Source organism: Neovison vison, chromosome 13 (assembly GCF_020171115.1).
Source record: "Neovison vison isolate M4711 chromosome 13, ASM_NN_V1, whole genome shotgun sequence".
Taxonomy (NCBI): Eukaryota; Metazoa; Chordata; class Mammalia; order Carnivora; family Mustelidae; genus Neogale; species Neogale vison.
Genome location: NC_058103.1, coordinates 98,039,330 through 98,055,456, shown reverse-complemented (window position 1 = coordinate 98,055,456; position 16,127 = coordinate 98,039,330). Strand labels below are relative to the sequence as shown.

The 16,127-nt window shown below is 46.5% G+C and overlaps 1 protein-coding gene across 1 annotated transcript in view; it reads left to right on the top strand.

Annotated features, from left to right (window-relative positions):
- Positions 1–15,362: 15,362 nt before the first annotated feature.
- The window catches only part of GLCE (glucuronic acid epimerase), a 119,185-nt gene continuing 118,420 nt past the window's right edge, over positions 15,363–16,127 (top strand). Inside the window, exon 1 of the mRNA XM_044231663.1 lies at positions 15,363–15,531. The gene's annotated coding sequence lies outside the window, so the exon portion shown is untranslated. The remainder of the gene's footprint in view (positions 15,532–16,127) is intronic.

The window sequence follows — 16,127 nt, the reverse complement described above, 5'->3', positions numbered from 1 at the left end:
TAGGGCCTTTCCAGGTAGAGGAACGGATCACATCAGATGGAAAGGCATTACTGTATTCAGGTCAATAGTTTTCACCTTTATCCTTCCTGCTTGGTTTGGTTTGGGGGTTTATTAATTTTTTTCCCTTCCATTGAAATAGTTGAGGTATTAGCTGAGCAAGAGAGGCAGTGCATTAAATGTAACTTGATCAGAATCCCAGCCTGCCTTTGCCCACCCTGCTTGAGGGGCAACGTAAAGGTTAATAACTGAGAGGCGCCCCTCCCGCCCCCCGCCACTCAACTACAGTGCGGCACCACATCACCTAGTAACAATTAGAAGCTCTCCGTGAATGCCAACGATGGGTGATCAAACAGCTTCACCCCAGCCAGGCGGACCTCTGCATTAGCTCAGCTCTCCATTCATCACTGAGCTGACAGCCTGCAGAACTCGATGTGGAGCGTGCAGCTCGGTCCTTCTGTTTCACCCAATGAAATGATCTACGCTCCTAGCACTGAGTGGGAGAGAAGCAGGGGAGGGAACGAGGGAAATGAAATAGGCTTGTCTCTGGCATGCTTGGACAACAGCTCCAAGAGTCTGCTTGAGACTTGAAAAGAAATATCGCACAATGATCTTGCTTGTCTCTGCTTGCCACTTTCTGGCTCTCAGGCAAGGATGTTCCTACCTTAAAGAGTTCTCTTTTTGGAGGCGGCATGACAAATTGGAGCAAGCACGGAGCTAGCTGTGTGATTTCGGACAAGTCACTCTGGGCCTGTGTGTTTTTTCATCCGTAAGAGGAATGGGTTGGATAAGAATAGTGGTTTTCAAACTGGGTTCCTCAAGGTCTTACTGTGCCCTGGTGGGGCTGCAGAACCTGCAGGAGTGGGGATGGGGCTGGGGTAGCCTGTGCCAGGCACGGCCACTTCGTGTAAGCTTACTGAATTATATCCACAGGCTACTTAAAAATGTGCAAGGAATGGTCTTACATACTAATCTGATTTGATCTTCACAACTTTGTGAGGTAGTCAGGACAGATATTAACCTTCTATTCCGGTGACTGTTGTTATGGGACAAACCATCCCAAAACTTGGTAACATAAGACAACCACTATATTATGTTCACGAACTCTTGGGGTGAGGATTTCAGACAGGCACAATGAAAAATGCTTTTCTCTGCTCTGTGATGTCTGGGACCTCAGCTAGAAAGACTTATAGGCTGGGGATAGCTCAATGGCCAAGGGTTAGACTCAGCTAGAGGTGTCTTCTCTCACGTCTGTCTATTGACCGAGCACCTACATGTGGCGTTTCTCTGTGGTTTTGGTCACATGGGCTAGTTTCAGCTTCCTCACACAATGGCAGCTGAGTTCAAAGAGCCGGTGTCCCAAGAACAAGGCAGAATCGCATGGTGTCTAAGATAATCTTGACTCAGAAGTCACAAAGTGTTGCTTCTACTGTGCTCTACAGGGTGAGGCAGGCCCCAGGTTTCAACCACGATCAAGGAAGAGGACACGATGGGAGAGAAAGAGCAGTAATAGGGGCGCCTGCGTGGCTCAGTTGGTTAAGCATCTGACTCTTGATTTCAGCTCAGGTCATGATCTCAGGGTCGTGAGATTGAGCCCCGAGACAGTCTCCACGCTTAGCGGGGAGTCTGCTTGAGATTCCTGCTCTCCCTCTGCCCCTGCCCCTGCTCTTTCTCGATCATGCATGCTCTCTCTTTCTTAGATAAATACAATCTTTTTTTTTCTCTTTTTTTTAAGGGGCAATAATATTATGGCCATCTTTTGAAAATACAGTCTGCCAGGTCTTCTTCATTTGAAAGGTGAAGAGACCAAGAGCTGGTATGTATCCCCTAAGGGCAGATCTTACTGAACCAATTCCTTCAGATTTGTGGTCCTTCCACTTTACCATGCTGCTTTGGCTCAGGGTTTTATCTTTCTGAACTAGCTGGTCATTCATTTAATGAATAGACTGATTCAAACATGAATCCTCATCTTAGTAGTATGTGACCAGCCTAGGAGAACAGTGTCTTCTGGTGGATGAAACATTTGGTCTCATCTGTTCTCAGAAAATTGGAATGGAAAAAATATATAAATCCCATTAAAGTTAAGGTAAAAGGCTAGGCTCCTGGCCAGCATCTGAAACATAATCAGTACTTAGTAAAGGATTGCTTTGTTGTGTTTTAATGAGTCAACATTTGATTTTAAATCCTTTCCAAAGTCAAGGCCATATGAATACTACTTTAAGGTACCTTTGATGCTTTTGCTGTTCCTACTTGGGAGTTTACTTTTCTCTTTTATCCATTCTCACAGCACCTAAGTGTATTTACTTCCAATTTACCAATGAAAGAAAAATGAGGTCTGAGGGACCAAGAGAAAGCCAGGGAGATGGGATGGAGCCTGAGAAAAGAACAAGACGTTGGGGGAAGTTGTGGAATCAACATTTTGTATTGATCCAGCCAGCCATCTACTGGGAAGTGACAATGCCTGGTCCCATGTTCAACACAGAAGCCAGAGAGAAGTCCATGATGGTTCCTGCCATTGAGGGCTTCACAGCCCAAAGCAGAAGCTCTCTAAAACAACCAGTGCTGAAACAGAGTCTGAACAAAGGGCTAATGGAACATAGAGGAAGCAGCAACAGGCACTGCCTGGGAGACTGGAAGGCTTCATGGGGGAGAAAACATGGAACCTGGCTTTGGTGGGAAAGGCAAGAGCTGTCCAGGCAGAGATTGTGGGGTGGGAACAGTTCTGAGCATGGGAGATACACATAGGAGCACAGAGACGTAACAAGACATGATGTGTCTTGAAAAATGTAGGCATCTGGTCAGTGTTGGGGGACAGGTGTGAAAGATGGCCAGACAAACAGGGAAGGAGGTTAGTGAAGTAAGTTGAAGTCACAGTGTAAAGGAGAATCGTTGGCATCCCTTGCTATCCACCTTCCTGTGAGCTTCTCCTTCCTCACCCTGCTCTCTGCTTCTCCACGATTAAAATCTGCTCTGGGAAGTACCTGCTGTCAGTCATATACACTATAGTATAAATGAGATTATCTGTAGCCTGGAAGCCAGTGTAGTGTGCTCTTTCTTGGAGAGTTTTTTTGGGTTTGTTTGTTTGTTTTTGGTGTGTGTGTGTTTTAGAAATTTTATTTCAGCATATAAAACAGAAGGTTATTGTGTCTCTCTAGGCTGTTACGGAGATCCTTCCTATGGTCAATGACATCCTGGCCCACAGTGAGAGTCTTATGAAGAAACATCTACCATTCTTCACCAGAGTCAAAATCCTGGGCTGAAATAAACATTTGCCCAATTCAATGTGCCTGTATAGTCCCTGGTCCCTTTGAGCTCCCTTGGTATCTGGATGAGAGCTTAATTATCCCAAGAGCTGCCAATCATTTCTCCCAATAAAATACAGTATGCCCTGTAATGATCAACCTGTAGAGCTCTTACCTTTCACATACGACAAGCCAAACTCCCAGGCATGGGGCAGAATGTAAATGTTAACAATCTCTTAGCTCATTGCCTATAAAAACTCTTTTATGGTGTCTAAGTAACAGGAGATTGTCCAGTGCCTGCAGCTAGAGTGGTAATTCCACCTCTTACCAGCTGAATGAGATGAGTGCTGATTCTCTACGTGAGAGCATGTAGGTTACAGTGATGTTCAGGGAAAGCCAGGTTTTACCAACGTGCTGACACCACAGGGCTGCCAGGGAGGAATGAGCATGTTTCCTTGGGTGATGGCTTTCTCTTCCCTTGTTGATTGTTGATTGGGGTCAGGTCCTGCCTGACCTGCTGGCTCATTGGCACCCCTTCTTATCTCCCACTTGTTGTCATCCTTGAAGTCTACCTGGCCTGATATTAGCAGGCAGTTGACTTCTCATTAAGCTCCATTCTTGCTGTTCTTACTCAGGTTACTCTTCTAACCCCTCCTTCCTATCATCTCTCTCTGCCTGACCCCACAAATGGTCTCACTCTTTTCTCATTTCCTGAACTCGGGTTTCCTGATCTCCCACAGTGCTGATTGCTTTTTCTCCATGTTCTGCTGTCCTCTGACTTATTGCCAAGGCCACTATGTGTCTTCACTAAGTACAGGTCTACCCCCATCCTCCCCAAATAGTATTACCCCAGAAGACTGCCACTGCTGGGGCTACTGTTTCTGGACAAGGGCAGATCTTCTTGCCTTGTTCTCTTCATCCAAGCCTCTGCCTTGTGCTGCGGTCCCAATCTGGTCTATGTCTTATCCGTGCTCGAACCCCTCCCCTGCCCAATTCCTTTTGAAATGTTTCACTCCATTCCTTTGGAATTATGGCCCCATCCTGCTCTCCCTATGCTGACTATGCCCCAGAGGCTGAAGTTGAAGGGGGAACCCTAGTCTTAGGATCCCAAGACGTTCTCTTGTTATGCTCACCAAATATTAGGCTATGGCTGCTAATATCACCTTGAAGACCTTGATCTGGAATCAGACCCTTTTCCTGTCTCTCTTATTTCTGGTCACTTTACTTTATTCCCTGCATAGACCTTATGCAGCCATCTGCTGCTGGATCTGCCCAGAAACCTGCCCTATCATCAGTCAATGCTAGGGTGGCCCAACTGCTGTGACAAACAACCCCAAATCTCGGTTGCTTAACACATAACAGATTTATTTCTCACTCACATCAATTCAAGTGTTGACAGTCTACCACATGGTGACTCAGGGCCACCACTCCCATCCAGTGCCCCTCCGTCTTCTCAGCCCTTGGAATCCTTAACTGGTTCCTCTCGATCCAGCCAGCCAGTAAATAGAAGGAGGTAGAGATAACAAAGGATATTTCAGGATGTTTTAGGACCTGGACAAAAGATGGTGTTCATTTCTTCTGCCCTTATACTGGCCAGAGCTAAATCCTAGGAAGTCCTCCTGGGTGCCAGGAGAAAATGGATTCCTTTGTTGTACAAGTGGCATTGTATCAGCTTACACAGTGGGGACATCTGTTTCTGAAGGGCGGTCTCCTCCCTATCCAGCCCACCTTGCCTGCTTCAGCTTATCATTCTGTCCAAAGCCTAGAAAGGACTAGACTTCTAAGAAGATGTCTCAGAGGTGATAGAAGATGTGGATCAGGGTTTCTGCCTTCCTACTCCATGAGCAGAAGGTGGATCCCGGCAGGGATCCCTCTACCGAGAACCTCAGGCCCTATATCATCTCACAAATCGGGCTCTTTCTGACAAGTGTCAGCCTTTCATTTCTTTCAAGAAATAGTCTCTTTTCCCTCCTGGGGACTTGTTCAGAGAAGAGATACTCAAGTGATAGGTGCTTCGCAAATACCTAGATGGGGGTGGGATGGCATAAAGGATAATTTAGACAAAACAATGTAGATTGCCATGGAAACAATCTTTAGAACACACTGGGGAGAAGGAATCATTGTTAACGTGGTTCATTTTTGCAGAGATATCCAATCACCAAATTCAATTCTGGGCCTTTGTGATAGAAAAACAGCTATTTTGAGTTGCTGCCTAGGCATTTTGCAGTATGACAATTCTGCTCACACCAAGAGTCTGGATATTTAGATAACCTGAGCTTTGGATTCCTCCCCTAAGTTTTCTTGGCAGATTCCTACCCTCCTGCTTTGCTTTTCCTGAGGCACCTTTTAAAATAACCACTTAAGGGGCCCCTGGGTGGCTCAGTCAGTTAAGCATCCGACTCCTGATTGTGGCTCAGGTCATCATCTCAAGATTATGAGATCAAGCCCCATGTCAGGCCCCAAGCTCAGCCAGCAGTCTGCTTAAGGATTCTCTCTCTGTCTCTGCCCTCCCTGCTTCTCTCTTTCTCTCTCAAAATTAATAAATAATATCTTTTTTTTTCTTTTTTTTACAAGAGAGGGAACACAGCAGAGGAGTGGGAGAGGGAGAAGCAGGCTTCCCTCTGAGCAGGGACCCCGATGTGGGGCTCGATCCCAGGACCCTGGGATCATGACCTGAGCTGAAGGCAGACACTTAATGACTGAGCCACCCAGGCACCCCAATAAATAATATCTTTAAAATTTTTTTAAAGTAATAAAATAAAATAACCACTTAAGAGCTGAGCCTGTGAAAGTTAGTGACCTTTGCCCCAACTACCTTATATGTAATAGGTGCTTGCTACCTTGCTCTCTTATTCCCTGCTCACTCTTGACCTGGAACCCAGGTCTGCCCTTCCCCCAGCTCATTGCCCACCCCCACCCCTCATTCTGGGATCTGGATGTAATAAATCTTGTGACTCTACTTCCTTCATGTGAGTATATCTTTGACTGTACTGCCAATGATCCTATAGGTTTCACTTCCCCAGAGTGGGAGCTTGAATGCTGAAGGAGCTACCTGCTGACTCCATGTGGGTGGCTGGTACCCCCTCATTTGGTGGCTCATAACTACAGAGCTAATTCAATATCCTATCTCCCGGCTTCCCAACACAATCTTTCATTCAAGCTACCTTCAAGATGCTGGGTTGTTATAATCACAGAGCACATGCTGGTTTGCAGGGAACTTTTTCTTACCCATCTAATAATCTTTAATGAAGATAATGCTTTAATTAAGGTAACTTACTGTTTCCCTGTTGGTTAACTTGAAATCAGTGAAAGGTCAAGTTTCCATTAACACAGTGCATTTACTATGCTATTCCAGAAGGATTATTATTCTGACAGCCGAGGCTTATAAGAATATCAGAAAAATACATATTTAGTTGAAATGCAAATAAGGAAAATGAGAGGCTCACCTTTTGTATTGCATGGAAAGGAGAAAAGAAACCATCCTTAATTACTGAGAAACAGTTTTTCTCTGACTTTTCTGTCCCAACATATGTGAAAAAGTCTATAGATGTGGATAATTCTTGGTCAGTAATAATGATTCAATGTCAAATACCTAAACAAAACCTCTAGGGGTTACAAACGAACAGATGCTACTAAAGAAATGTCAGAAGAAGGGCCATGGCTTTTGCAAGGGAGCCCTCAGAGACGTCGGGTCATCACAGTACAGATGCCGGGCCTCCACCTGGCAGGTGTGTAAATGTGGTGTCTGGCAAGGTTATCTGCTTGCTTCTTTCACGAGACTCTATCCCTGCCCATTCCCCAGTCTCCCGGGCTTCCTGGGGAAAGCTGGATGTCCTCCTCATTGGAAGGGAAAGCCATTGTCTAAGCTTGTGACCCCAGGAACCAGCTGGATCACGAGTCATGCTTCATGCTTGCTCTGGACTTTCGGAGAAGGGATTTGTGCTCTCCTGTCTCCTTTCCTTGTCCCTGGTCTTCCCAGTGCATGAAATGTGTGGCCAATCTGCTTGCCTCCTTGCCTTGATAGAATTATGATACTTCTTCCTTCCTTCCTTTCATTTCTTCCTACAAACATGTGTTAAGCACATACTGTGTACTAGGCAGTCCCTCTGGTCTCTCCAGTGTTTCTTTGTGTATCTCTCTTCCCTCTCTGTGACTTTTCTGCTTCCCACTTTCCTTTCTCCTGTCCTCTACCTCTCTTTGACCTCAAAACCTATTCTGGGGAAGTTCATCTATCAGCTGTGTGTACCTTAGTGGCTGTTTTTCTCCTCCTGGAGGAATTAGCCTTTGACATTTGATCTTTCATTGTTGTAGCAAATGGTTCCCTGTTCATGAAATTTTCAACATCAATTTGCAAGCAGGGGAGATATTTGCAAAATAGAGGACCTTCACAAAACCTTAGAGTCCCACCATCTGGTGACCACCCACTTGGAATATGCATGAGGTTGGCCCTTTCCTTGACTCCTTTTTGTGATAAAATCAGAGACCAGAATTGACTGATCTTAGAAAAACATGCTAACATTGCTTTTCGGATAAAGCTTCAAATCCTTTCCACAGCACCTAAGACCCTGCATGGTGTAGCCTCCTACTTAACTTTTTATTTACACCTTGCAGGAAAGTCACATTGGAATTTGTTCAGGTGTTTGGTAGAAATAAGTGTTCTACTTGTCAACCCCTTCCGCCATGCTAACTCCTCCTCCTGCGGCAGGTGTCATTTTAAATGTTGCTTCTTCCAGGAAGCCTTCTGTAACTTCTAGGAACCTAATGAGACTGGGATTAGTTTCCCTGATACATGATTTCACAACACCCAGTAATTGTCTAGCACCTATCACGATCATCTTTAGTTGTTTCATGGAAGCCTACCTCATTGACTGGTCTTTACATCTCACTTATCTATTATTCTGCACCAAGCGTCAGGCAGAGTGCTGGGCTCATAGTAAATATCTGTGGAATGTATGCATGACAAAACATACTCTGTCTCTAAGTAAACCTTCATCCAGAGTTCCCTTACTATTTACTAATTTAAAAAAACCAAAAAACTGATTAGTTCTGCTCTGCTGGGTGCTGACTTACTATTAAGGTCATCTCATCTCAAGCAGACTCTGTATTTGGATTCTGCTCTCACTGTCTCATACCTGGGCTTTGTCCACTGGGGTCCAACCTGTGAGATCCTTCTGGATTAATCTTCATCAAACACCGGTTTGACCAGATCACGCTGCTGCTAAAAACCTCTGATGTGGAGTTGGCTACAGAAGAAAGCTCAGACTCAGCCTGGCCTTGAAGCCTGTCTGTAATCTGACTCTGACCTATATTTCTGTGTTCGCTTACTTTGTAAAGGGAATTGTTTGTTCCACCAAACATTTTCACTCACTGACTCTAAGCTTTCATTGATAGTATGTGCTCTGTCCAGAAGCTCTCCCTCTTATTCTGTTATCAAACTTCTATCCATCCTGAGAGTACAGCTCATATCCCACTTTCTCTGTATTATGGCCCTAGTCACCTGTATTAGGACCCTTTCAGTTGCGAATAGTGAGGCAGACCCCAAACTGGCTTAAGTAAAAAAAACATTATTAGTTCATGTCATCCACAAGTCCATGATAGACTTTAGGTAAAACATTGTTAGTAATCTTTGTCTCTTCCGATTCTGCTGATGATTCTTCTTTTTTTTCTCTCTCTCTCTCTTTTTTTTTTCCCAAGCAGGCTCCATGCTCAGTGTAGAGCCCAGTATGGGGCTTGAACTCACAACCCTGAGATCAAGACCTAAACTGAGACCAAGAGTTGGATGCTTAGGTGATTGAGCCCCCAGGCGCCTCTCTGCAGATTGTTCTAATCTACCGATTTCACTCTGTTAGAACAGGTGACATTAAGGTCCATGTGGTAGCCCCAGATACTTGGGGCTTACATCCTACCAACTTGACAACCTCAGGGAAGACAAACTTACCTTTCTTAAAAGTTCTCACTGAAGTCCCAGAGAAGGGAGGGTCACAAGTCCATCCTAAACCTACTGCTATGTTTATGATTAAACAAATCTGGGTCATGGGTCCATTCCTGGGACCCATGGGTGGGGTCAGCCTCACAGACCTTCATGCACGGAGAGTGACAACTGGGTGGCTCCCCAAAGGAAAATTGAGATACCATCACCACAAGAAGGAGGAATCAGTGCTGGGAGGCAAAAGACAGCCTAAAGCCATTCTATCCTTCCAAATACGAGTGGTCTATCCTGGCTCCAAATTCTGTTGCTCTTTTTGTCTCCCCTACTCCTGTATTTGTTTCCCTAGGTCACTAGATAGCTGCCACAATCACAGACACCACAAAGTAATGCCAGAATCCAAGCAGAAGGGCAAGGGGAGCAGGTGGAGAGAGGACTTTTCCAGGGAAAGGAAAGCTTCCTTAGAGGCCATCCAAGATATTCGGATCACTTGGCAAGGAGGCAGGGAAAATGAGTATCTGGCAGAGAGGAACAGAATAGCTGAGATTGGATTAGTTTGGATGAGAGGTTTGTTACTGGGACTGAGCACACCGCAGAACAAAAGCAGGGTTTTGTTAGAAGGAAGGAAGGGATGAGGTCCTTGCCCTTGGCTGGGTCACCAAGAGTGGCTACCTAGGATACTTTTTTTTTTTAAGATTTTATTTATTTATTTGACAGGCAGAGATCACAAGTAGGCAGAAAGGCAGGCAGAGAGAGAGGGGGCTTAGCCAGATGGTTCTGGCTGAGGTCTCTCATGAGGTTAAGCAGGGAGCCTGATGATGTGGGGCTCAATGTGGGGCTCGATCGCAGGACCCTGAGGTCATGACCTGAGCCAAAGACAGAGGCTTAATCCACTGAGCCACCCAGGTGCCCCTGCCTAGGATACTTTTTAATCAACTTATCTGCCAGCAATTGGGAACTCACTACATGCAAGATGCTGTATATTTCTGATTCTCTTCTAGTCCGTTTGACTTTTTCTTTTTAATGCCGGGAACTGTGGCTTATACTTTGCATCTTTACATTGCCTTGCACTTAGTAGCTGTTCAATAAGTATTGGTTGAGTTTTAAAATTTGATGATGAGGGGTTGAGAGAAGGGTCTAGAATTCAGTCTTTCTTGGATCTTACGTAAAGACTTCATTTTTGCCCTCCTGCTAAAGGAAATGGAAGCTCACCACATCTGTGTTACAGTCATTTGAATCATGGAGATGCAAATGAACCTCAAATAGATCTTCTTGGCTGTAAGTTCTCTCTCAGTCAACTTGTAAATTACTTGCTTCTTCGTCTGTATGGCCCATCTATATAGTTCTTACATATGTAAAATGAATTTAGACAGGCAGTGTAGGTAATTTGGCTAACTGGTCTCCTTTTTCAAGGGCTTTTCCGCATTTTTTTATTTAATAGGGAAATTGCTCTCCCACTGAATCTCAATTCACAATGTTAAGACTTCAGAAACACAGGTTTTTATTCAGAAGGAATTTCAATCTTCTTGCTGTCAAACACACTCTGCTCTCACATGGGCACTTAGTGGTGTCAGGATGTCAATTTAATTTTGACAGGGCCCCTATCGATGGAATGTTCAACTTTTCATATGTAGTTAATATGGATGGGTAAGAGGATGTTTGAGGGTTTTTTTTTTCCTCTCTGTTTTCATGGAAACATATACTTTCCCATAAGATTGGATGACTGTAGTATGTATGAAGCACTGAAGGCTTTTTCGAGTGCAAAGTTTCCCAGCTGTTCAAGACCTACTATTAACTGCCTCCAAATGGCACACAGTTGTTGCTACCTCTAACTGCTATGATGCTCTAAATAGTCTGAAGGCACTGGAATCTTTGTTCCCACCAAGAAATGGTTTCTTCCACTTTCTTTTGGAGCAGCACCTCTTGAACTGTAGATGTAGCAAGTATGGCTACAAACTCAGTGTTCCTTGCCCGTTGGGGGACGTTAGTGCCCAATGGTTGGCAGCATGTGAGTTTTTAGATTTTTGTCTGGGAGTAGGAGAAGACCAAACTACTCTAACAACACTTGTATTAGCTATCTATTGCTCCATAATAAATGATGTGAAAAGTGAACTGGCTTAAAAGAAGAGAGGTGCCTTATCTTCCACCATTTCTGTATGGAATATGGGAGAGGCTTAGCCAGATGGTTCTGGCTGAGGTCTCTCATGAGGTTATGTCAAGTTGTTGGCTGAGGCGTTAGGCATCTGAAGGCTGAACTGGGACTAGGGTTTCCAAAATGGCTCACTCACGTAGCTATTGGCTGGAGGCCTAGGTTTCTTGCCATGTGGGCCTCTGGTTGAATGTCCTTATGGCATTGCAGCTGACTTCCTCCAGAATGAGTGATTAAAGAGAAAGACCTCAGAAGAAATGCAATGGCCCTCACAACCTGGTCTCAGGAGCCATCCATGGTCACTTCTGCAATAGTCTCTGTTAGATGCGAATCAGTAGGTCTAGCCCACACTCAGGGGGAGGGGAATGAAGGGGAATTTGTAGACATACTTTTTTGATTTTCCACTACAACTTTCTTGATTTTTTTGCCTTTGTGACTGGGTATCTGCAAAAAATAAACCAAACTCAGAGATTTAGTACATGGTCCGCAAATAGACAGGTGAGTACTGCCCCTTCATTCTTGGGGTAATTTATACATAATTGCAGCCTTCCAACGTAATGAGGTAGGTGCTTCCCCCAAAACTGCACAGGGGTGGAATGGAGGTTGGGTCTGAGAGAGCCAGATTTCTATGCCCCTCATGAATATGCAGTGGTCAAGAAGAGGTAGCTCAAGAAGGGGAAGAGTTAGCTTTTCCCAGGGCACGCTCAGAGAGTGGGGCACCAATAAGGATGGATTTGGGATGGGGAAAGGAGTGTTTAGTTGCACTCACCTAGACGGATAGGTCAGATAGAGGCGGCAGATGGCAAGAGCTGGGTGAGAAGCTCTCTGGTTCTGCTCTGCTGCTGGTTGGCAAAGACCAGCCACAGATGGTAAGAGTGAAGCTGTGAGCAGACTCCAGTCCTAGGATCAAGCAAGTGCCAACGCTCTGCTGAAATCACCCGCAGGACCACCAAGAGATGTGAGCATTCATAGGCGGAATTCTCTGCTTAGATCCCAAAAACAGAGACCATGGCAGTTCCGGCTCCTTGGCAGCTCTTGAGTGTATGTAAGGAAGGAAGCACTTAGGACCAGATGGAGAGGTTGGGAGACAGAGTGGGACTGTCAGGCCACAGAGTGAAGCGTCAATGCCATAGAGACAGATGGCAAGAGGGGTACCCCTGTCTCCAGTGACTTTAGTGTCTTTTCAGTACTCATCTGCTTGTGAACCCTTCACATAGGGCCTCTTCAAGGGCTTCTACTTCCAAAGCATTTTAATGTAGAAGTTGAATGTAAGTGTTCCAAGCTGGAGTCCAGGATAATAGTCTCTTTCCTCACATTTAGACAAACCCTGGTTTCTGATACACTGATTGATGAGGGAATCATACAGTGGTATTATAAGTTATGAAACTGTGCATTAGAGGGAAGATGCCACATAGGGACAGAGTCAAGAAGAGTTTTCTTTCCAGAATATTCCTGCCATTAAGATACCAGTGCAAGAGAAGAGGTATGAAACATAGAAACTTAGAAAGCACACAGATTTATACTTCAAGATAGAGATCTACTATATATGTCATTAGCCTCCTAAAGACATGCTGGTATCACCTTTAGGCACAGGTGGGAGGGGCCTGCTTTAAGGGGCTCTGTTCTGGCCCTTCTCCAGCTGCATTCCCACATACTGAGCAGGAGGCCATCAAGCCAAAGGAGTGTGTCCATCTGGAGCCAATTTCACCTCTTCTGACCTTGCTCCAGGTACCCAGAAGCCAGAATTCCCTGTCCAAAAGGCCATGAGCCCACTTCCAGGGCCTACGTGGGCTTCTCCTCTAGATCTTCTGATATGTACTCCTGGAGTGGCCAAGAAATGACAGTTTTGTAGAGGGAAAAGTGGACATGTGGGCTAGAGTGCCTACGGGGTGTGGGCCTTAACTGGCTGTGGGAAGTGAAGTGGGGAAGCCTTCCCTGTGTGGAAACCAGCTCTCCCTGTTCTAGCAAGGAACTCTGAGAAGTCCTAGAATTCTAAGTTCAAACCTAAGTTTGGTCTTCCAAACTGTATTGAAAGTATATTTTCAAGGTGAAAGGATACATACACACACACACACATATTAAATTTCACAGTTTGTTAGCTTTTTTTTATAAACTTTACATATTTATACGTTTGACTGCGGGCTTCTACATGTAGCCTTTTTGTGGACCCTACAAATGTCAGGGTTGGTTCTGGCTCCCCATTTAATACCATTTAATACAGAACCAAGTTGAATCAGCTTGGCTTGGTTTGGAAGGCCTTTTAATACTGATTCCTCTCTAATCTTACCTCCCACTGCTGTTCTGCAGGAATCTTCCATCAACCAAACTGGTCGACCCATAGCCAGGCTCGGCTCACATTCTTTCCTCTCTGCTCGGTTCACACTATTTTTCTCTAAAAGGCCTCCACTTCTGTCCTGCATTTGTATGGGCCACACTACTGTTTTAAGACCCAGCCTCATAGTCACATGTCACATTCCACTGGTCTCTTCTAACGGCTCTTGTCTGAGCCACTTACTGGCATTCAAAGTGTGCAACTACGGGTGGCCATTTTTTCTTATAATGGACAAGGTATGGCTATAAGATTAAGGAAACATCAATACATAATCATTTTCGGACCAAAAGAGGGGACCACCCCCCTCTCCCGCACCCCCCCCCCCCCAAAGTCAGAGGGGTAGCTAGGGAATGAGAAGAATGTAGTTAGGCAGGCACCCAAGGAGGAGATAGCCAGCATTGTCAAAAGCCGCAGAGAGCTCCTCGGGAAAGATGCCCAAAAATAGAATATTTGCCCATTAGAAAAGAGGTCTTTTGTGACCATTGAGAGAAGAATGTGTGGGTGAAACCAACAATGTAGTGGGAAAAATAAGAGATGAGAAAGTGGAGACAGCAAATATACTTCAATGTCTCTCAAGAAAATGGGATTCGTCGAAAAGATAGAGTAGCTTTAACAGGGTGGAAGAAGTAGGGTTGGTTTTGTTCTGTTCAAAGGTTGGAGGAGACTGTATTTGTAGGAGAAAAGAGCCAGATTAGAAGGAAAATTGATAATGGGGAAAGAAAGGATAGATGATTCAACAAAATCTGGGAATGGCTGAGATCCAGCGCACGGGTGTAGGGGTTAACCTTGATGAGGAGAAAGCTGGATTCTTCCTGTGGGTAAGGGAAGGAGGGAGGGAAGACGAATGAAGGCTACAGGATAGGCGTAATAATGGAGTGATTGGATTTACTGGTGAAGAGATTGGCTGTCATTGCAGAGAAAAGGCTAAGGAAGTCTGAATTTTCTAGGGTGGGTCCAGATTTCAAATATTCAAATATCACATTCTTTATTCATTTCTTTTACATTTGTTCAATGTCCTGCATGTACCGGACACTGGGGTCTATAGTGATGCGACTTTTCATGCAATTTTGTAATCTGTTATACTGGGACTCAAGTGAGATTTACTTTTTACTCTCCTAGAAGGCTTGAAGTAGAAATAAATGCACGAATCAGAAGGGTCCTTTGTCAGACCAGATGTCCCGACTTGGGGTTTGGAAAACACGGGCATCTCAACAATGGCGCCCTGTTTGAGGCGGAGAGGGAAGAGAGGCGAGATAGGGGTAAGGTTTACACCCGGGTAACCCCAGGAGAGTGCGCCTTCAGCCAGGAAGGTGCGAATCTTCCGTGTACTTCGGGCCGCGTGTAACCAAGGGTAACGGCGCCTCAGCCTACACCAGGGTGAAGACGCGTTTCTTCCCAGAACCAGGTGTGTTTACGGAGGCTGAGCAGGACCAGACAGACACAAACCCACCCTCGCCAACCCAGATATCTTGCCGCGATTCGCCACGGCCTCTGTTTAAGGTCACTGCTCCTTTTGCCCCTAGTTAATTGGGAGGGGCGGGGGAGGGGAGAAGCGGTGGGCGGGACGAATCCCTTTTCTATTCTGCAACTGGTCGCAATGGGCTCCGAGTCCCGCCTCCTGCACCGCCGCCGACAGGCTCTGCGGGCTGTCACTCGAGCCGCCGCGGCCGCCCCTCGCCGTGGCTGGGATCTCGCGGGAAGAGCGGCGGGCACGGCTGTAGCTTGGTCTCCCGGCTGCGCGCGAAGCGGGAGGGTTTTCCTCACACAAGCGCTTCCTCGCGGAGAGGTTGGAGCTGCGGCAGTCGCAGGCCTGGGCCGCCCCTTCCCTGCCGCCGCCTTCTTTTCCTCAGGGCTCCTCGGTCTGCTCGCCCTCCGGCGCTCCCAGGTAAGGAAGCCCGGAGCGCGTCTCGGGTGCGAAGCGGTCGGGGCGCGGGGACTCGGAGCAACCGGGGTGGGCTGGCTCCCGACGGGGGCGGCTCCGCGGGCTGTTCCGCGCTGCCGGGTGGGCGCGAGGCTTAGCGGGGCTCGAGAGTGCGGGGGGCACGAGGCGGCGGGGTGGGACCCGAGTGCGGGCGCCCAAGGGTGGTGTGACGGGTCCCGGGGCTCCTGAGGCAATGGGGCGGTTTATGGGGGGAGGGAGCTTCTTGAGGCTCTTCCAGCTTGGCGTGGGGGGTGGGTGGTGGCGCACAGGGTCCCACTTCGGGGTCAAGGGAGATTTGCCAGGGTCTTGGGGTTCCTCGAGGTGTCGTAGCGGGGTTTCACAACAAGGGGTCCTCATACCGCTGTCGCAGGCTCTTTGGAGGCAGAGAATTTAGCAGGTCCTAAGTCTCTGAAGGAGCAGATCATTGGGGTCTTGGGGGTCCTTTGAGCGGGAGCGTTTCACATCCGTGGGTGACAAAGCAGCGTATTAGGGTTCCGGGGAGGGGGCTCTGTTTATCCGGGTCTCGGGGGAGAGGGCGATGTCTGGGTCCTGCAGGGGCC